The sequence below is a fragment of the Athene cunicularia genome, assembly GCF_003259725.1.
Source record: "Athene cunicularia isolate RWA chromosome 2 unlocalized genomic scaffold, athCun1 chr2_part1, whole genome shotgun sequence".
In the NCBI taxonomy this organism is placed as follows: domain Eukaryota; kingdom Metazoa; phylum Chordata; class Aves; order Strigiformes; family Strigidae; genus Athene; species Athene cunicularia.
Window position 1 is genome coordinate 4,238,422 of NW_020799095.1, and position 22,147 is coordinate 4,260,568.

The 22,147-nt window shown below is 39.4% G+C and overlaps 1 protein-coding gene across 7 annotated transcripts in view; it reads left to right on the forward strand.

The window, feature by feature from the left end:
• MYRIP (myosin VIIA and Rab interacting protein) overlaps positions 1-22,147 on the forward strand; it is a 233,627-nt gene that overhangs the window by 141,382 nt on the left and 70,098 nt on the right. The window contains exons 1-2 of one of the 7 annotated variants that reach the window (XM_026842006.1): positions 21,147-21,152; positions 21,873-21,877. The exons of the other annotated variants lie outside the window; for them this stretch is intronic. The gene's annotated coding sequence lies outside the window, so the exon portion shown is untranslated. Of the gene's footprint in view, positions 1-21,146; positions 21,153-21,872; positions 21,878-22,147 lie in introns of those variants that run through there. 7 annotated transcript variants of the gene reach the window in all.

Genomic DNA, 22,147 nt, shown 5'->3' on the forward strand with positions numbered 1-22,147 from the left:
TCTCCTGAATGGTTAACCCATCAGTTGCTGCTACTGTCCATCGTTAGAGTCCCATCTAGTTCCTATTAAGGTCAATTAGTTAAACTGATCCTAATCATGTTTGTGCAGGCTGTTGGGGTATTTGGAAAATGGTCTGATCTCTGAATGGAAGTAGAATGCACTAGAAAGACAATGGTGTGAAACAGTTGAGATTGAGTCCTACTAAAGTATTTTTAGCTTCTGTACAGTGTAATGCAAACTCACCGAACTTCATTCAGAGACTAAAAGAGAGTGTGTGATTCTGCTGGATCCTGAAAAGAGATTAAAAATAGTAAATCTGAAATAGTCAGGGCTTTCAAGTAGGGTCTGAATTTCAAAGGGAAGGCTACAGCAACTAAAGTCCATTAGTCTCCTAAGAAGCCAGTCTGGAGCAAATTCCGGGAAGTCTGTCTGACAGCCAAATGCTACAAGTCTCTGAACAGTGAGTGACTACTGGAAGGGCCTTTGTTTCCCTGAAAAAAAAAAAAAAAAAAAAAAAAAAAAAAAAAAAAAAAAACACAAAGAATTTGTTGTGACACTATTTGATCATGTCTTATAGCTTACATATCTTCTGCTCAAAGGTTTAAAAAAAAAAAAAAAAAGTTTGGAAATGTTAAATGCAGATCTTCAACTGCAAAGTTAAAAGAAACCTGAGAGCCTATAGTAGGAATTTATGTTGTTATTTCGTCTACCTCCAAAACACATTTATGAAAACTACCGAACAATATACACCTTTTGTGAAGAAGAAATCACAGTTGTGCTTTCAAAGTGAAAACTAAGCTGCAGAGAACTGGATGACAAAAAGAACCTTTAGAACACAAGGAGATTGGAAAGGCGTTTATTCTTCACGAACAATTTTACTTTAAATCTGCAATTCCTCGCTTTTCTGATAGCATAGGACGAATGTGGTAAAAATAGGGCATTGTATGAAATAGTAGATGATGAAAGGTTCATTAAGAAATAACTGAACAAACAGAGAAAACCCCAAACACTTGACAGTAATGACAAATTGTTCTTTTTCAATACCTGGAAAATATTTTCTGCATTTTAAAAGGTATTATCTAAAAAACTGTCATAATTGAATTGAAATATAAGATGACCATTTCAGAAATCTGGGAATGAAATACCATAATAATTTCAAATAAAAAGTAAAATTTGTCTGAAGGAAAGCTTATTTAAGTTGTTTTAGTTGTTTCTACACTTCGTGTGTCAGTACATACTTTTCTATAGATTTGCTCATTATTAATGCCTGTAGGCATTTCAGTTCAGAATATGAGCTCATCATACTGACAAAGATGAGTGATCCGATGCATTACTCAAAGGCTCTGGGATGTGGTTTGTTGATTCACAATCTTTCTTCTTGAGTTTGAGAAGAACCAATTGTACCAGTGTTGATAAGGGTAACAGTCCATTTCTTGTGTTGATATTCTTCTGTGATTTTCTGTAGTATTGTGTCAGTGTGTTGGGTTATTAGTGTTTTTCTTTGGTGATCTCTCAGGAGAAAGTTGGGGCTTAGCTGTTTTGGTGGGTTGTTGGGTTTTGGGTTTTTTTTGTTTGGTTTTGGTTTTGGTTTGTTTGTTTGTTTGTTTGTTTGTTTTTGTGGTAAGACTTTCCTAGAGGAAATTATTGTAAAAATTGCTTTAGCAACAGCTCCCACTTTTGCTGGATGGTTGCAGAGGCCAGCGAACTCTACAGAGTAATTCAGAGAAGGAAGAGTTAGTAACTGACAAAAGTGATTTTTGTTCTGTGAAACAATTTACAAGCACATTAGCTTTCTGGAAGCATAGGTTAATACCCTTTAAATATGCCTGAGAATAAATCTTTCTCAAGAGACACAGAAGTGATTAAACATGAGGAATGAAGGGAACGTGAAGTGAAGCAAATGGAGCTTAAAGCTAGTCCTGTGCTTTTGTATCAGGAACCTTGCTTCAGATGCATTCAAGTGAAGTTTTGAAGTGCTCTTGAACAGATCCTTGTGGTGTTTCGCAGTGCTATTATAAGGTATGTGTGTAATTCAGAAGGAATTCTGACCTCCTATGTAGCACTTGTGAGTTCAGGAGACCCATTTGTAACTCCCGAACAGATCCAGTGCGGGAAACCTATAGCATGATTGGCTTTAAAACATGCATGGGAACTGGTGAGGTATTTCTGCTGTCCTCCTGCCCAGTTTCCAAGATTTAGCATTCTTCAGAAATTGCAGAGCTAATGATCCTACTTGATCTACAGAGTTACAGTATCTTAGTTACTCAACCAGACTGGAAGCGTTATGGGAGCTGTAAGACAGAGCTCGGGCAAATTCTGTAGCAAACAAGTGGTTTTAGGGAGAAAGCCGAAGCTGAGATTTTTGTGCTACTAATCATATTAGCTACAAAAGTAAATCACAATAAGAAGATTTAAAGAGAAGTGGGAATGAATACAGATTCTGTTTCAGATATTTGTGTGACCTCTGTATCACAGTATTTCATAACCTTTTATGTAATTAAGGTAAGAAGAAAGTGGTGGGGGTGGGGGTGTTTTAATTAGCCCCAGTTGAAGAGAGGGCAGGGTCTAGAAACTCCATCTGCCTAATCAGTCTGTAAGCTTGTGGGTGTGTTTTGGGAGGAAGGAGTGTTGCTGGTTTTTAATATCATGGTCAAGGATGGACACTAAGATTTGCAGTTTATTGGCAAGAGTTATTTTCCGCTTAATTATAATGCTTCTAATGAGCTTTGCATTCTTGTTGCCGTCTCAGCATCATTCAAGCTGCTGCTCCAGCTTTTGTCCTACTTTGGCTGTTATCATTTCTAATGAAAAGTAGCATCTCTTTCAGGCAACAGTGGCTTAGAAACTGGTATGTCCTCTGTTTAGACTCATGAAATAACAAATTAATCACAAACATTTTATGGAAAATAATCTCTATCAAAATGTATTAAGTCAGATGAGAGTAGTATTTTGGTCAATAGTCTGTCAGATCTTAGGTTTCCTTTCAGTTATCTGTAGTACAATGAAGAGATTAAGAATGCCTAAGTTACAGGAGATATTTAGTTAGAGAAATTGGAGTTAAATAAATAGGATTTTAGCAATCACCAAGAGATCCCTAATGGCTAAAAGTGTTCATGAACTTTATAAAAAAAGTTACCTTTTGGGGGAATGGTGAAGGCATTCATTTAATATTGTCTCATACTATAAAATATTAAATCTACCAGTATTTTACCAGTGTAACATAGTTCATTGGAACTCTTGCATTCAAAGCATAGTCCCATGGAGTTGTTTGTGCAAAGTAAGCTAGGAGAATGTGTGTACTGAAAACCCTCCCTTCCTTCCTGACTTCCAATCAAGAATCAACATCAGTGAAAGTAGCACTATTCTTTCCTGAAGAGGTTTCTATCCAGAGGCAAAGTAGATGCCACAGATTTAATGTATACCAGTGATGCATGCTGCTGCTGCTTCACAGGGCTTGTTCTGTTCAATCTTGGAAGATGATAACATTGCCCTACTGCTCACATGGGTCATTTTTTAATCTGAACTATTTATCATTTGTTCCCTATCTCTTGTCACTCAATGTGGTTATCACTTGACTATAAATTATTTTGAATTGAAGGAACTTGGTTTTGTCAGACGTGAGAAATGCAAGACAAATGGACTGACAGCTGACATGTATTGAAATCCTGAGGGTTTGAGGCGATTTTGCTCTTTGATGTGACCAGTGAGTGACCATTTCACTTGTGTGCCCCATGCACAAGAGATTTTCACTACCACTGAAACACTCCTCTCTGTACTTAACACTTTTATCGAATCTGTAAGATGGAGGTAAGATTAGGACACTTTCACAGCAAGCTTCCAGATCTGCAGATCAAAAAGTGCTCCAAAAGTCTTGGGCGTTGTCAGTATTAGTGTTCTCCTGGCATAGAGTGATGTTCTGGAATGTCAAACAGCCCCTAAATCCTAGTGACAGAGCCTAAAACTTCATCCTATTTAGCTGCTGGACTATTAGGAGGAATAATAGCAATTCAGGCTTGTGTAGTTACCTTGGGGTCTGTGCAAAGTACTGGCCTGGGTTTCAGTTGATGTTCATGCCAGCCCATGTCTGGCTGGTGGAGAAAGGTGCTCAATAGTGTCAGGTGATACATGTGTGGCTTTGAAGAGCTATGCTTCCAGGCAGTCTGAGTCATGCAGAAAACTTCGCTTCTCCAGGGGAATAAGCAGTACCAGTAGAAGAATGAGCCCCATTTGATAAGCCTTTAGCAGTCCGTTTTTTTCTTTCTCTGGGGGAAAAAAAAGTACATAAAAAATCAACTTAGTCTGTTTCTCTTTCTATCCCAGCTGTCTCATGTCACTTTTTATCTCTGGCTCAGCCTATCTCTGGAAGCATCCTCTAAATTGTATTGCAGGCAGTGAGATAGGAATTGTACATTGTCAATAGTCCTCAGTTCATTTGCTTCTTGCGTCACTGGGGAACACAAGTCATATGAATGGCCTCACGCAACAGTGTCTGTACTTTCATAATCCCTGTTATTCACTTGTTATTCTGAGTCATTTGATAAAGACTGTGTCTGACTCATTTTTAGTGGATTTGCTTGTCTGCCCCTTCCTTCCCCTGTTACGCCAGCAGTAGTACAGAGCTGGTGAATGACTTGGCCAGGTTCCCGCAGAGACAACACAATGTTTGCGAGCCAGAGGGTCACACACCAGTACAAGCTTCTCTGCTCTTCCCTGTGATAGCACCTGCTGGCACACCTTTTTTGGCAAATTCCAGATGACTAGGTAATAGATGGAGGAAGGGGTAGTAGATGGGAGGAACATAGGTTTCCTTCTCCCTGTGTAATAATGACCTGCGGTGCCACTGTGGTTGGTGATGTTGTCCTGTTTGGTGCAGATATGTGGATGTCAGCAATGTCCCTATACCCCTTTCAGCTTCACAAACACACACTTACAGATCTATTACATCAACAGTGTTAGAACAAAAGTACTTGGTGCATGTCAAGAAACTGAGATGTGATTAGTCCTGCCAGGTTATGCTGATGCTGCTAATCTGATAGAAACCCTTTTTTCACTTGGTTTAGGTCAGTAGAGTTACAGAAGAGTTCGAGTTCAGTTTCCCCATATTTGGCCCTTTTTGTGCATCATTATTTAAGGACACTGGTGAATTTAAACCCAAATAATTTTTACCTTTTAACATCTCTGTCCTTGAAATATTTCCATAGGATTTAAGTGTGGGTCCTAAACGACAGGGGCCATTTGGGACTGATTGTGTTGATGCTGCTGAAGGACTCTGCATGCCTTGAAGGCTGAAAAAAGCAGGCAATTGATTTGTCTGATGCTTTACCTAGAAACTAGGCAGTGTATGGGTGTTGTACTCCACAGAGCTCAGTGCAGCAACATTTGTAACCCAGAATTGCTCCTCTCTCATAACTTTATGGGAACTCTGGCTCCTGGAGAATTCAGCTTCTGCTTGATGTTCTGTAGTGCGAAATTTACCTCTATGCTCTGTGTGTGAATGCATTCATAGGTTTTGTTTCTGTAGAAACAGCCCTCCACAAACAATACCGATGCTGATGTACTACAGCAGAAAGCTTGCTGGCCAAGCTGAGCCACCAGATTTTATATCTGAAATAACACACTCACTCTTAAGTTATGCCTTCTAGATGGACAGCATGAGCAAAGTGAAAAGGAAGAACCTGTTGTTTGTGTCATCTCTGCTTGGCACTTCAGGTCTGGAGAGCATTTGTTAAGGGGCAGAAAATATCTGCTGGAGCACTACCGTTCCTTCCTGGTGGAATTTGAAGACTTCATGGCATTTTGCCCTGGTTTGGGATGGCTGGTCCATCAGCTGCACTGAGGATGCCTGAATATCAATGATGGGCTTCCAGGAGCTGTGCATCAGCCATGCATTGGCAGACCTGGGTTAGTTTGCTTCTTGAAATGGGAACTCAGGTCTAGTGGTTGTAAAAAAGAAAGGGAGCAAGACAGAATAGGCAAGCTGAAGGCTAAAAGGGAGGAGAAGTGGTACACCTGAGGCCGAGGGAGAACATGCATCATCACTTTGATACAAAGACAGCTTCATCTGAAACAGAAAAGTCATTGTCAAACGCCAGTGTTAATGTCACCTATCTTGTTCCTAAGTTGAAAAATAATGTTACTGTTAGTGGAGACTTTGTAAATGGATGTTTCTCGTAGTAAAAAAAAAAAAAAAAAAGTGTTGTGCTAAATTATAAAAAATTCATTAGATCTTGTTGTACTGAAAGCTAAGGATAGCCATGACTCTTGTTTCTGGGTTACTGATCTTACTATAAAGCGTAATAATAGCCATGTATCTCCATTGCAGGTCTAAGTGCTTTTCTGAGTAGTTGCTGCCACCCAACATAGATTTCAACATGTTTTCTGGAGAAAGGCCCACTCTGGGATTTGCATTACTGGCAGGTTCTGGAATTTGTGATTTGATGGTCACTTTTCCCTTCCTACACAACAGCTTTTTGTGCTTATTACTCATCAAAGACTCCAATAAAAGTCTGAGTGAATTTTACACCTACGGCAGCATCGTCGTCTCACAGCTACTGAGGCAGGGGAATGTCACGCAGTTCCAGAAATCCAGTTCTGATCATAATAACATCAAGATCAATTTGAAATAGTGTCAGTGCTAACAAACCTTTGGTTTATCTATTAATGATTATTGAAGCCACAAGTGCCTAACAAATTGTGTGAGTCAGCTGAGAATTTAGAAATTAATTTCAGAGGCTGCTGCTACAAACCACTTCCTATCAATGAAATAATAATGATCCTAATGCCATTCTGAACTGCCTGGCTGAACTTTGACATAAAGCATGGAAATGACATTTAACGTACCAAGGCAACCATTAACCTGTCTGTCCAGATCTGTGATGCTTCTCTCTGACCTCTTGTTTAACAAGATACATTGTTTCCCACAACAGTTCTCTTCCTGCAAATACTCATAGGGTGTGTATATGTAAAGAGCTTCTCACAGACACTAATTGTACACAACCTTCTGAAATACCTTAATCCATGTAAATCTGCAGGTTGTATAGTGTTTTGAACATATTACATACAGTTGGCAGATTCAGTGCTGTACCAAGTCCAGTCAATTCACCTCTCTCTCAAAAGAATGAGGAAGACATTTTCAGTGGCTTTTTACTCTTTCAGTTTTTCTGACCATTTTAACTTGCCACACTGTTGGACTACGCTTACATAAAATCTATTTAGTTCTTTGCTACCCGCACTAGATTTTTCTTTTTTTTTTTTTTTTTTCCCTGCATTTCTCAAGATCACTACCAACATACTGACAGTGGGGGGCATTCTGTGCTGTCAGGCGCCTTAGGCAGTCTGATGTGGACAGTGGGTGGCTGGTTTCCTTGGCCACTCTCAGTTAACTCTTATGCCAGCATACCAAATGTCAACAGCAAGCTGTTGATGATTGTCCAAGACCTTAAGTCTTAGGTGGAAAAAATTAAGTGGGTCCTTAAGTGGAGAAAACTTTTTTTCAATCAAGTAATCTTGGCATTTTTTAATTTGCTTTGAAATTTGATAGGTAAGGAGAGTATTGGTAAATGCAAAGCAAGAGCCAGGCAGACACAGAAGAATCAGCTGTTGAAGCCAAGGTGGGGGGCGGCATTTAATTATACTAGGGTTTGCTAGGCTTGGGGTGTTGGTGGGCTAAAGTGTTGATGTGAATTTGGCATAGTGGGTGTGATGCACAGAAATAAGACTTCAAATGGGCATTTTGTTTTGAGGGAGGATTTGAGATTTTTGGACAACCCCTTCTGACATGGACTGCAAAAGAACAAGGATGATAAGGAGATAGAGGAAGAAGTGGCACAGGTGAACCGAAACCACTTTTCTCACCCTTCTGCCACTTTGTCTCCAGAAGCTGTCTTACACTTTTACTACAACACTTGCCCGTCAGTGAGAGCATGTTGGTCTTGCTGTCAGGACTGGAACTAGGTCCAAGATGGAAGCATCAACATGAGTCAGGCCTTTAAGAAAGTCCCAAGAGGCACAGAAAATAATGCAGATCTCTCAAAGTGGATTTTTCTACCACTTCAGTCAAATTTTTGGATCTTGTTTCTTGTTTGCACAGTGAACCTATTTTCCTTGTTATCTCCCAAAGCAAGCTAAGGTTTTTATATAGTACCAGAACTTTTAGAATGAGCATGTAGAGGTATGCAAAATTTCCCAAGACTTAGGTGATTTTTAGTGACTCTCACTGTGTTTTCTCACTAGGGGAAGGGATGTTTGTTATAGTCCCATGTTTTGCAAGCTCTAATACATTGCAGGAGCATGTGGTGACAGAAAATAACTACTGCTTGGTTAACTCTAATTCTTTATTCTAAATTCTCTAAATTCTAAACTCTTTATTCTAAACTCTAAATTCTAAATTCTTTAGATCAGGGATGCATAGCAAGCAAAAGCAAGCCAATTTGGATTGCATCTGTCACTTTTTCCTATATTTATACCTCACATACTTCTTTGTGCCCCTTATCTTCTACCCATCACAAGATCACAGCTCTTGCTGTGTTCGTAACCTGTTTGACTGGCAGACTTAGTGAGAGCTGTTGTGCATACTGGACTGAAGTCTAGACATCATGGCCAAAATGGGCAGGCTGCCTGTTTAGATAGACCATCTGATTACTGCCTAGTTGCTGCACATCAGCCAGCTACTGCCAGTCACCTTCTGGGCATGCCAAAAATCTGTGAGATAGCCCAAGGGGTGCAGCTGCAGTGGCCAGTGTGTGTGCTAGCCTGTGCCTGGCTGAAGTGCTATGGCATGCCAGTGAGGCTATTGCCCTAATAGAATTATGAGGAGGGGGCAAAGGAAAAATTTAGGAGAAAAGAGAGAAACTCTGCACATGTTGTATAACCTCTTTAATTGTTCAAGAATTGTGAGTGTTCTGTATATTTGTGATCAAGTAAACTTGAATGTTTTGGTATAAATATCATGCCCCTTGGGAACTCTTCCTTCATGAAGGAGATACAAATGACTTAGCAGCCAAATATTCATGGCTAACTGTCCTGAGTTAGTGTTTCAAAATCAGATGTCATCTCTCACAAGGAATGTACCATATTTTCAAAATGCAAATTTGAAATGTTACTATAAGGAGTGTAATTAAACTTCTTATTACTTGTGGGTTTTAACGTGCTCATCAGTGCTGTGTGAGTACTCTCGTGGCTGATTGTGGCATGTTAATGGCAATTCTCACCAAAGCCACTGCAAGTTTTCAGTTCACTCTTCTGTTAAAGGCAGCTGTTTAAGATATACTTGCTTTTGTTGAGAAAGAAATGATGAAGAACTGCTTCAGCACGGATGGGTGTCTTATACCCCACCTGTGTCACTGATGTGCTCTGTACTGTGCCAGCAACAGAAGCTGTGAAAGGAGCTGTCTTCACCAAAACCCAAACCCATGAGTTTTGAGAAAAAAAGGAAAGGTAGTGGTGGAAGCAGGAGTTGTTCTGTTTAAATTTTTGCATGTGTAAGAGTAGTGTGGCATTAGACCATGAAGATATCAAGGAGGAAATGTTGAGGGAAGGTGTAGATGTCAGTATTGACCATAGTGAAGGTGATCAGAAGCTCTTTTGGGATGGATGTTCATACCAAAATGCTTCATCCATCTCTTTTAGGTGCATTGATTCATAGTTCTGCAATTGCCACCTCCCACATGCATTGTCTGTAAAGGGAACAGAGGTTACAAAATGCTCTTCAAAAAACATCTGAAAGAAGACTAAGAAGACTTCCTTTTGCGTTAGCTTATATGAGGCACATGCTACCTGTCATACATACAGGAGAGAGGAGGCTGCTTTTCCTTGATACCATGGCTCTGTAGCCATAGCTCACAAAGGGAAGTGGTACCCAGATCTTGCACCTGAAGATTCAAGAGAGGCAGGAGAATCCATGAAGCCATGAGAGATCCTGGAGCTGGCTGATACTTCAACAGTGTAATACTGCCTGAGCCCAGGCAGGCAGGGCTTAGGGAAAGCCTCAGTGGAGAGTCATAGCCACAAACTGAAATTCATTTCATCAAAGTAAAGGCCAGCTGAGGACCTTACATGATTTTGGATGCTTCTTCCCTTTCAGCCAAAACAGGCCATTTGCAGGCAGTGCAAGTCCCTGCATACAGCTATATGGCTAAAGAGAGGTGATAAACTATCAGTTGTTGGCTGTGAGAAAAATTAATTTCCTGAAGTAGGAGAAATAGGGCATAAGGGCCCAAAACATCTGTTTGTGAAGGAAAGGCTTATGGATAGTGTATAGCAAACCCAAGGAAAGATTACATCTACTGCTGGGACTTTGTGTCTAAAGATCCCTGAAAGAGGCCTGGGTACAATAGAAAAAAGTAGACATGCTTCTTGTCTTTCCTTTGCTTAATCATTACAGTCTTTTCTGTTTTGCTTGTATTTTCTTACCTTATTTAATCTGCCAAAATCCTGAGATCCTAGGGATATTTGATGTAAATGCTTTAGTGGTTCATGTCAGAGAATGTAGTAACATAAATGTGGTGGTTCATGCAAGAGAACGTAGTGGCTGTGTAAGTGTCTTTTGTGGTTATTTAGTGTGTTGACACTACCAGTTTGTTTCATTAGTTACTAGAAAAAGAGGTGAAAATCCTAGAACACAAGGGATTTTAGAGGAGCAAACTGAATACCCTGAAACTTGCTGAACTTGGATTTGATCAGTGTTTTAAACTGTATTGGATAGCTAACTTATGTATGGTAGTGCTCTGGGGACTGAGTAATTTGGAGAGGCCCAGGCTTTTGCTATTGAAACACAGCACAAGAGACTGTAAAAAATTTTTAAAAAAGAAAAAAATGTGTTCCTTGATATGTGGTTTCACCTGCTAGGCTGCACATTGGAGTTCACCCAGGAAATCACAAGTGATATTTACACAGAAAAGAGACCAAGTATTTACCCAACCAGAGTCAAATAGAATATGGAACTGCTCACACCCATGGCTGGTTTTGAAGAAACAGCTGGATGCAGCCTATGTTCAGCTACATTAAAAAAAAAACAAAAAAAAAGAACAAGTGTGTGTGTCCCACTGTAGTTGCTGGCACTGTGCACTCTATTTTCCATTTATCTTTTCTTCTTGCTTTATTCCCAAATTGCTAATTAGAGTCAACAAATTGGCTGTAGAATACAACAAGACATCATGCAGTCTGCCAAAAGGAGTGTCTGGCATCTGTACAAATTGAGTTATGATGTGTTTGAAGATTTAATGTTGAAAAAACCTTTCAATGTTCTCTTCATCCTCCCTGTCCTCCTACTGAAGTGACTCAATTCTAAAGGCAGCAACATATTGCTCCCTCGCTATCAGAGGTTTTGTTAACAGAAATGAGCTTCCTTGTGAAGGAATGTGATCCTCTACCAATTAAGTTTCATCATTGTCCTAAAAAAACAGTAAGTGCAGACCCTAAGTGATGGATAATTTGAGCATAACCTAGCTGAAGTGTTGTGATCATGGTTGCAGTAGTTCGGTTTGGCAAGTGGAGAAGTCTTGAATGCGTGACTTCTGTAGCTCCAAAACAGCATATGTAGATCTACTACACTCCTGTGGTGCTGCACAACATATGCACGTGTGTTGTGCTGTGTGGCTGTATGCTCCCTCTCTATGCCTTGCAGCATACATATAGGCGTCTGAAAAAGACTGTTTAGAGTGGAGGTGGATATTGCAATCCCTTTCTGTACTGTATAGCCCCATATGACTGTCTTCAAATGTGCCATCATTTACTTTTTCTTGGTGGCCTTGCTATCCTCATGTCCCCATGTATTGACTAATGGCTTGAAGTGGCTGATTTGTTCTTTGCATGTTAATATGAAGGTTAAATCAGAGCCCTGATGTTAATTTTTCCAAAGACGTTTTTACTGGTACAGTGACAGATGCATTTTGCTGTCAAGGATATAAAGCGATTTGTGCATGTCTTATTTTCTAATAGGATTGAAGACTGTTATGAAAACTTTTACCCAAAATAACATGCTACAGGTAGATTCAGTGGTGACACTGGATCTGAGGGTGGTATCGGGGCAGAAAGCCATTCCCTCTTCTCCTGCACCCTCCTACTTTATGGAATTTTAAGTTAGCTTAGGTTTCAATAGCTTACAATAAGCCCAAACTTGGAGTGATGATCTTGTTTATACAATACAGGGAACATAACTAAAAACATTCACTAGGCTGGCCTGACTCCTGCTGATGTCTCAGTAAATGTGGAACATTTTTGATCATACTGGCCAAAATATTTCTAAAAGATGTTGCTGTGTTGATGATTGCCCTCTTGAGCAGTGATGGTCTTTTCTGAATGAGGCTGTGTGAGAAACTGTGAAGAAGCCTGTAGGTGTGGGCACATAGGTTTTTGCGTCATCTCAAATCCTCTGAGAATGAAGACAGTGTTTGGGCCACAGGGAGTGCAGGCTTGCACAAAGGGATTTGTATGGCAGGAGTTGGCTGAGCTATGTTACGTGTTTGTGGCTCTCTGGCTACAAATGTGAATGTCTTATTTCTCTGATGCATTTCTGAGCAAAGCAGTGTAGCTGTTGTACTAGTGCAAAATAGGCTTAATGCAGATGATCACTTTCCAAGATTTGCATCTGTTGTCATGTGTTCAGCCGTTTATAATTCTTGCCGTATATCTTAACAAAACAATCTGAAAAATCCTTGGCTACAGGCTGTTTCCAAGTTCAGATATGCTGCTTGTCTAGTGGATTTGGAATAGAATTGCATGCATTGTCACAGTGCCTTACTCAACCCTTTGATCTTGCTTAGAGTTCTTCATGTATAAAGATTTTGAGAGTGTTGGTTTCCTTTTCTCTTTGACACAATAATTTAATCTATTTAATTTTAACAAATTGCAGAAGGGAAAATAGAGCTTTAAGACAAGTGTTTAACGCCTCAGAAGGGGAAAGGGTTCAACTTGAGTTGAAAACTCAGGCTTTAGAGTCAAGATATCTGAATTCCTTTCTCAACATGCTAGCTTTCCAAAGTAACTGGAAGTGAGTCTTTTGGTGCCTCAGTTTTTCACCTGTAAAATTAATTTGAAGGATATTTGGCCATTTATTTATTTGTTGAGATTTTAGTTGGCTTCCTTTCAAAGTTCCTAATTGCTTTAGGGTAATGGCATTATTGTCAATGAACTACTAAGTTTTAAGTAACTGTGATATATGGTATATACTTCCTGGCTGTAAAGAGTAGTAAAAATCCATATAAAAAAGAAGCATAAAATAGGATATATGTAAAAGAGTTTTATTAGCTGCTTTGCCTACTATAGAATTATGGCACTTTGATCCTTAAAGGGTTAATCTGTCAAAAAATTAGGAGTTGGATCATAGATTGTATCACAGGATTTGATAGTTGGCTCTGATCTGAAAAATACTTCTATTAATATTTATGAAAGAAGTTCTTTTTTCTAACTCTGTTTCTAGACTTTTTCTAGACAAGCTCTTTTCACTACCTGTGATTTTATTTCAGGTGTACTCAATAAATAATCCCATTGTTGCAGTTGGCAGAGTAATATTATCATCTCAGGTTACTTATTTAACTAATATTGTAAATGCATTAGATGTATAAAACCCAAATATTTTAAAGCAGCAGGACTAATCTGTCATTATTCAGGATATGATTCATCCTAGGAGTCAAATGTTCATGTGTGTAGATCCTTTTATTATTTTCCTTAATATGCTGAAAGTATAAAGCATTAAGATACTCTTAATGCTTTATATTGGTACAACCTTTTACTTTTCGGGACTGAGAGAGGATGTAAATTTTTTTTCTATCTTTAAACTCAGTGCAATTAGGATTTTTTCTGATTTTTGATTTCCCTCTTTCTCTAGTGTTCCTACTCCTTGTCAAAAATCAACTCCTGAAGAAAATGGAAAAGGGTATTTTTTAATGAAAGTTCATCATAACTAAAAGAAAATTTGAGGGTAAACACCCTTGAATAGTCAGTATACATTTTTTTGATTCATACCTAGAAGAGATAATTGTTTTTATCATTCCACTTTCCGTTACACAGTTACCAGATTTAATGTATCTGTCTAACTCCATGTAGACTAATCTGTCTTCATGGAAACTAATCTGTTCTGTGTCTCAATTATATGATATTTTTTAATGTTTTTCTAGGCCCAAAATAATTATTAGCTTACTTTGGTTGAAAATATGTTTGCATTATCCATAACACCATCCTTTAAAAATGGTCATTAAATTATTTTCCCTTGAGTATGTATGTAATAGAAATTACTTTAGCACCTGCATTCTCTTTGTAAGAGGGCAAATACTGAATTGCACAGGCTTTGTGATCGTATTTTAGCATTATAGCTAATAGGCTTTTTCATATCTCTAGATCTGCTGGACAAGGACTGGTGATTTGTTGTAGTCTGACCTACTAAAAGAAAGTCAGTACGTTAATGGAGCAGCACATACACTGAGGACATTCTTAATGCACTGCCTTCTGCCTGCCTGCCCCAGTACTCTCCAAATTTGTCTTCAGCAATGTAAGCGAATCATTTATCCCACTTTCATGTTTTCCTAAGGAAAACGAAGAATGGAGAAAAAGAATGACAAGGGCAGAGGCAGCGTAAGAGTTACCTACAGCCCTCTGGCAAAAGTACTATGTACATGCAGAAAGAAAGAACATTTTAATTTGTTTTTTAAGGCATCCACCTTAGATGCACAGAAGGGTAGACAGACACATCTCCCCCTCTCTGTCACGGATCCACTCAGGCTCAGCAGCCATTTGGCAGCCTGCACCATGAGCCATATTAGCAGCCAGCAGTTCACAGTATAACCAGCCTGCTCAGCTGGAAATCCTAGTAGCTAGGATTCCTTCCCCTAAATGCCGTCAATTTTTTCTTCTTTATGGGACGAGATCTGCTTGAGAAAAGACCTACATTCCCTCCCTTTTAGTGAGAGATGAGAGTAAACCATGTCTCAGAAATTCTCTTCTTGGCCCTGCCTCTCCCTGTGGTCACCACACACAGGAGGGATGCCTGAGTAAAGACGCCTCCTGTTATTGTAATGGGACCTTCTCTGCCACTGTCAGGTGGAAGTACAAGAGTGTTTGTATGCAGTAGGTCTGCATTAAACTTTATTCACTTAGCCCTTTATTTACTTAGGGCCTAAACAGCATAGTTGGAAAAATGTTAGAACTTGATATCCTTATTCTTAAAAAAATTGCCTCTGTGGATTTGCCTTAACCAAACATTAAAAGCTGTGGTAGTGATATCTCATGCAATTAAAGCAGGAAGAGACATCTATCCTTTGGCTACCATATTTTCATCCCAGTTTAATGGGAACTCAAAAATCCTCAGCCCGTGTTTCTTCTGTGAGTGAAGTAGGGACTCTTCGCAAACGAGCGTTGTGGACATAGCTGAGAAGGACCGAGATGTTTGCACTCCACACGCTGCCAGCAATTGAAAGCCAGCACTAAGGGACTCAAAGAGCCATTGCACGCTGTCATATCTCCATGTGCATGACCTGGCAGCTTTGCAGCTCTTCCTGTTTTCACCCGTCCTGTTCATACACTGTTTCTTCTAGCTCCTTCCATTTGTCCTGATTGCTTTTGATCAAACTTGCTGATACCACCCAAGCACGCATCTTACCACAACCAGGTGCCCTATGAAGACACCCCCTGCCTTGTGCAGATGAGAATAAACTTGCCCTGGAGAAGCTTTGAAGTTTTCTGTTTTGTTAGAGAAGTGAATCCTCCTCTGGACGGCAAATTTTTTTTACCCAAGAGGAGGACTGGTTTTGAGAAACAGCCATATTTCTCTGACAGTCTGGCTAATTGTGTTTGCAAGACTGTTTGTTTTTTATTATTGTGATACAAGTATTTACAAAAATAGAGGTTGGGGTTTTTTTATTTTTCATAATTCAAATCGCTGAAAATCCATGTTAAAAGGACATTGGTATGTGTGCCCAGATGTAGACCCTCGTTAGTGAGGCCAGCTGGGATTAAAGTCTCATTTGTGTAATTTGTAAAGGCTTTAGAATTTTTTCTACGGTTTTCAGCCATAAGCTGGAATTTAGCTCTTGTCAGACTGCTGGACAGCTTGCACAATAAAGATTCCAGCTAAAAATACTTGTTGTGCAACAGGGAAAATCCCACCATTTTAAATGCAGTGACTGTGAAGTTAGTTTGACAAAAAAAAAAATATTTAGAAAAGAAGGGGAAAAAAAAGTATGCCCTGTGAGTATTAAAGGCTTAATCAAAGAGAGCTCCACTCATAAGTAGCACAACATACAGAAGGTTCATTTTCTGCAAAAGCAGAAATAGAATGGTAAGGAACTTAGGAATCATACACAGTATGCTTAGGACGCTCACTTGCCCACAGCAGTAGAGAGTACCACTGCACAGCATCACATATCCTCACTTGAGTCCCTATTTGCCCTTGGTCCATACTGAGAAGAGCTGCTGAGGTGCAGTGGTTGACTGAGCTGACCTTTTGGGGCTGGCCAGCTATTCCTCATCTAGCCTATTTTCCCCTGTAACTCAAGGAAATCTCCCTGCTTGAACTACTGGGTAAACATCTGAACCCTGTCTGGGTAGTTTGCTATCTGGGGAGTGCAGCATCACTCCGTCTCACTCCTCCTACCATGGTGGGTGAATGGGTGGCAAGGAAATTCATCCCTTACACCTCCCAGCTAGAGACCTGCATGGGACACAGATTTGGAGGTGTCATGCTCCTGCTAGATAGCATGGCAGTGCCTCCAGCAGAACAAGGTGTTTCTTAAGCCACTCTGTGGCTTGTGGAGTTGCAAAGCTACAAATACATGTCATCTCAGAAATAGGTGGTGAAGTCACTGCGTGCACAGCTCCCAGAAGGAAACAGTGCAGCCTGCTTCAGCAGAAGTTGGGACTGCGGGGTGAGATAACTGGTACAGAAGATCAGAACTGAAATCGCATCTGCACAGCAAAGCGTTAAGGTTTTCGGCTTTTTTGATTCTTTTTTTCCCCATTTCTTTTTAAAATAATCTTGAAATGAGCCCACTTTTCTCTTTGATTGTACATGGTGATGCATCTTCTCATCTTTGCTGGCATTTCACAGCTGTTTTTTCACAGCTTTCTCCCAATATAAGAATAGAAACGGACCTTAAAGCAGAGGATTGTTGTCTTTTTGGCATTCTTGAGCTCTATATTAAAAGCCCTGCGTATTTTCCTAATCAGGATTACAGAATTAATTTGCATGGTTTATCCTCTGGTATTTTTTTCTGATGGAGCAGAGTTTGTATCTCTTCTATGAAAATTTTTATGCTTCATCGACCTTACATTTTTGTTGTTCAGCTGTTTTTCAGTAATCTGTGAGTTAAAAATGAAGTTTGCAGAAAGAAAAGCCTTCACTTAGGTAATTTGAATAACTAATCAAAGTGGCTTTATGTTCTGTTGTTTCATGTAGTGTCTGCTGTGGTAATGGAAAACATTTCTCCTGTGGGTGAATGGTGCATTTAGTTATAGCCATTTATGTTCAGTTGTATTTTAACTGTAAATACTTTCGTGTTATTAACATGAATGCAGAGTTCAATGACCAAATGTTCCTGAGAGTGTTTTGATGTCACTTTCTGTATTGTGAAGTTTATTTACATAAGGTTTCTGTCTGAATTTTCTCTCAGTGGGTAGGTGCAAAGGATAAATACATAGTAATAGCACAGCAGGAAATGAATGCCTTTCGGATTGAGAATTTATTAATATCTCTTGCTGCTGTTGTTTCTTAAGAAAAGCAGCAGGATGTATTCATTTTGAGGTGCTGTGGATTTTTGTTCTTTTTGCTTCTTTCATAAATCTGAAATATTTCTCTGAAAAATCTCTTTGTCTTCTTTCATAAATATGAAATATAAATTACATTGATGTAGCAAGTAGAAACAAATACGACAGTGAAATACAATATATCTGTCTTCAGTGTAGCTATAATAACTTGCTTTGATTCATGTTTATCTGTATTTTGCTTCAGCAGGTTGTGTGCATGTGAGTGTCATAAATTTAGTAATGATGCAGTATTGATTAATACTTGTGATATGCTTGAAAAACTATCTAGTACCAGATGACCAGGATATGGAATTTCTTTGGAAAATATTGAGATACTGAAAATGTATTTTACTGCAAATCAAAATAGAAAAACAAACAAACAAACAAACAAATTTTACATGAAATTAGATTTCTGGGGAAAAAGTGATTCAGGTAACGTGAAATATTTCTTTTTATTTAAGGGGAAAAGTTTTGTTTCAGTGGTAATATTTTTGTTGTATGTTTATGATTTTTATGTCATAAAATAAATCCTATAGTTAATATACAAATATCATGAATGTATCCTGTAATTTAAAATAGCCTCATAAAAAGCACTTTGAAGTGAACTTGTGGAATGTTCCATTTTGGCAGTATCTGAGTGTTCCGGTTTTTACTCAGGCATTTGGATTTGGATTTGTTTTGATTTGGTTTCAAGTATCCAATGGCTGCTTATTTAATTTTCATCTGGGTTGTCAGGTAGTATTAATCACCTCTGTAAAGATACGCATTTTAATAAAAGGCTTAAGAGGAAAATACTTGGCAGTGTGGTAGGGAAATAATTTCCAGGCATTGAATGAAACACCTACAAGGGCTGAGAAAAGAAGGGGACAAGTTCTTGGGCTCCATTTACACTGTTGGTGACGAGGACTACAGATGGGTTTTGGCTACTGAATGATCCATGGTAGCTGCAGTAACATCTGGGGCTTGTTACACAACAAACTAGCAAGGAAAGTAGAAGTAAAATAGAGGTGGGCTTTTTGTGCAGATGGGGTGGAAGTGGTGTGGATGTGATAATAAGACTTCTTGTGAATAACAGGCTTCATGTCTTTCTTATCTGGGAAAGTTATTTGCTGCTTGATAGGAAGGTGTAACAGCTGGGTGCTTGGATTTCTCCCACAATAAGTGATGGTTTAGCCCATTGATATATCTTCCAGTTAGGAAGGAGGAGATGCACTTTAAACCTCATTTCTGAAAGCGGCATCCATGTAATTGTCAGTGTAAAGAAAAAGCGGAGTGAAAATACCCTTGACTTAATTCGACAGGATCTTTCTTTTTAAAGAGTTGGCAGTTTCTATGCTGCGAGTCTCAGCACAACTTCGACGGATGTGTGACTCACAGCACTGCATAGCCCAGATTCAATATCAGTATGGCATATCTGGGGCTTTCAGTGGGACCTTGGCTATAGGGTCTGTACTGGGATAAGTCATATCCTGAAAGTTACATTTGGCTTTCTTGAAAGAGTACTGATAAGGCCTCAAATTACCAGTTCTGGGATTTGTATTTATACAAAGATATAGACCACTTGGGTCTTTTTTCCCTTGTTCCAGGGAAAAAATTTTTTTAAAAAAAAAAGTGGGAATCATGAGATGGCTCAAAAACATGATCTAGGATGTAACAGAATTCTTTGGCCTTAAAGAAAAAAAACAAACACCCAAACAAAAAAAACCCGCAAACGCCTTAAACTGTCTTGTTTAAACAGAAACAGGGAAAATTCAGCTTAAATGTTAAGAAAACCTTTCAGTATTAGGATAGAAAAACACCGAAGAGGATGTCTGGGGGAGCTCTGCAGCACTGGCAGTCATTAAGAACAGGCTAGCTGTATATCTGCTGGGAGTGATCTAGGTATTGCTCATGATATGTGGGGCAGAGGGAACACCTCTGTGATCCCATTTCTTTCATGGCTTAAGGCTCTGCCAGAGTGGCTTGAAAGCAGCAGTAACTTGTACTGCAAGCTCTCCGCAAGTTCCCCTGCAATGCAGCCTTTTGAACTTTTAGGTTTGGAAGTCAGCTCTGAATAAGTAAGTATCATTCAACTGATGCTTTCTTTACAAAGCAAAAATGGAGAAAGAATATTCACTAATGGCTGTAAGACATAGCAAACGTTATAAACATGTTGTTATGGCAAAAGCTCATTAGGTCTTGCTGAGATACCATCAGGCACTGTATTGGATATGGCTTCTCACATCTTTTACTGCTGGTAGATGCCTGAAGAGAGGTCCTGCCCCTCCTTAGGTCATTGCTTTAACTGCCATTAACTCTCCATGGTCGTGATTTCACCCCTGGTGTTTATAGTCAGCTAAATTACAGTGGAGCACTGGGTTTGAAAACCCTCTTCTTTTTGGAAATTGACTTTTATAACCACTGCAAAATCTGTATTTTCAGTTGAGTTACCCTAAAACACAACGTGCTTCCTGGGGGCAGCAGGTCGGGTTAATATGCCAAATATTGCATTCATTCGTGAGCCGGGGGTTCCTGGATATGATATGATATGACTTCACAGGGAAGATACAGAGCAAAATAGCTCAGTTAAATGCTGTCGTGTTCTACTCTTATGTGTGTTTTCCTACTGAAGGGTCAAACCGTAACTCCAGTTATACCTGGTATTGGCTCAGTGTTCTCCTCACCTGCTGCAGGACACTTGTCTGTGGGAATCAGACCTGAAAATGGTCCTCACTAAACTCGTACTCACAGACTTCACAAACCGGAATGGTGGTTTTGTGCCCAAGTTAAGCCAGAAGACTTTTTTAGTTTGACTGTTTTCATATGAGATTATTAACTCAGGATGATGTGCAAAACACACTGAACCTGCTCTACGTCCAGCCACCATTTGTTCAAATCTTATCCTTTGAAGAAATCTTAAAAGGGAGGTGTCTTGTTGCAGCAAGCCTCTGTGAAAGGAACCTCTTTAATTCTGAGGAAATGTAACTGGAACCCTGTAAAATTCAGAGAAGGCCCAAATAGCTCCGTAGGAAAAGTAAGTTAAGTATGCAGATGACTGCCAAAAAGTGAGGAGGATGTGGTGATGGAGGGTTGTGCACATGGTGCTGGGTAAGTGAAAATCTATTGTTAGATGGCAGCATGGATGGCAAAAGGGTGTGAATTTGAATTGAAGGTGGTATGTGAGATCTCTCATTTCTCAGGGAGAGTTTGAGTGTCAATGCTCTGAGTTATGGCGAACCATCAGAGATACATAGCTGAGTTTACAGCTGTGTTCATTTCAGGTCTAGACCTCTTGTATCTCATGGGTTTGACTTTGGCGGAACTTTGTCAATTCTAGAAAATCGTAGTATACCACTAAGCAAAACTGATCCATACCCACCAAGTTTTTTGTCACTGCATATGGTCAATGTTTAATCATTGCATGTAATATCTGTCAGCAAGTGTATTTATCTGCAGACTAGATGGGATCTCCAGGGAATGTTGCTTTGCTAGTGTAGGCATTACAAATTGCAACTAACCTTTCTTTCTTTGTTTTTAATAAAGCATGGGTTAAATCTGTTATTTTCTTGAGAGGGGCATCTGTATCTTCTCCATCCTTGTTTTCAAAAAGGCTGTTAGAGATATATGTTTTACTCCTGATTTTTACATACTGATTATTGTCTAACAGTTGAATTACATTTAAAGATCAGTGATCTCTTTGTTTATTTTAATGTAGATTAGATGATCAAACTAGGACTAGGAACATGGGTCACAAACCTATGGCACAGAGAAATGTCTGTGAATTGGAGAAAGGGTTTTTAGTGGATTCTCTGTGCCACATATTTAACACATTTTCTGTTAGCAGGCTTTGAAATGTTGCCCAGTAGATGGAAATGTGATTCTACGTGAACTTTAACTTCATGTTGAAATCAACATATTGCCTGCTGGTTTTCCTCAGCCACTCTACGATGTCTGTATTTTCACTAAAGCTTTTTTCCAGTTTTGCATGCCAGTGATCCACAGCTTTACTGCAGCATCCCATGTCAGGGCATGCATGGGACATCCTAAGAAATAGAAGGTAGATATCAAAGTGAAGAAAGGTGACATGTCTCTATGTGGCACATAGCTGCAGACTGTATCGTCAGAGAGCTTTGAGGAGGTCAAAAGTATGCCTAGATTAGGCAAGGTATAGACAAATTCATGGAAGGTGAGACCATCGATGGTGTCTTTTGTAACGTCAAACAGTCCTGAGCTGACAAGTGCAGAGCATGCCAAAGGCAGGGTCACTCCACACGTGCATCTTTCCTGTCATCTCTTCCCCAGCATCTGCCTATGGCAAGAGGCAGAGTAAGAGGTTAAGTGAACCTTTTATTTGAACTAGTATGGCTCATGATCTTATTTTTATGAGACAGCAATCATTTACTGTGGCCTGCTGCATAACACAGCAGGTGATTCC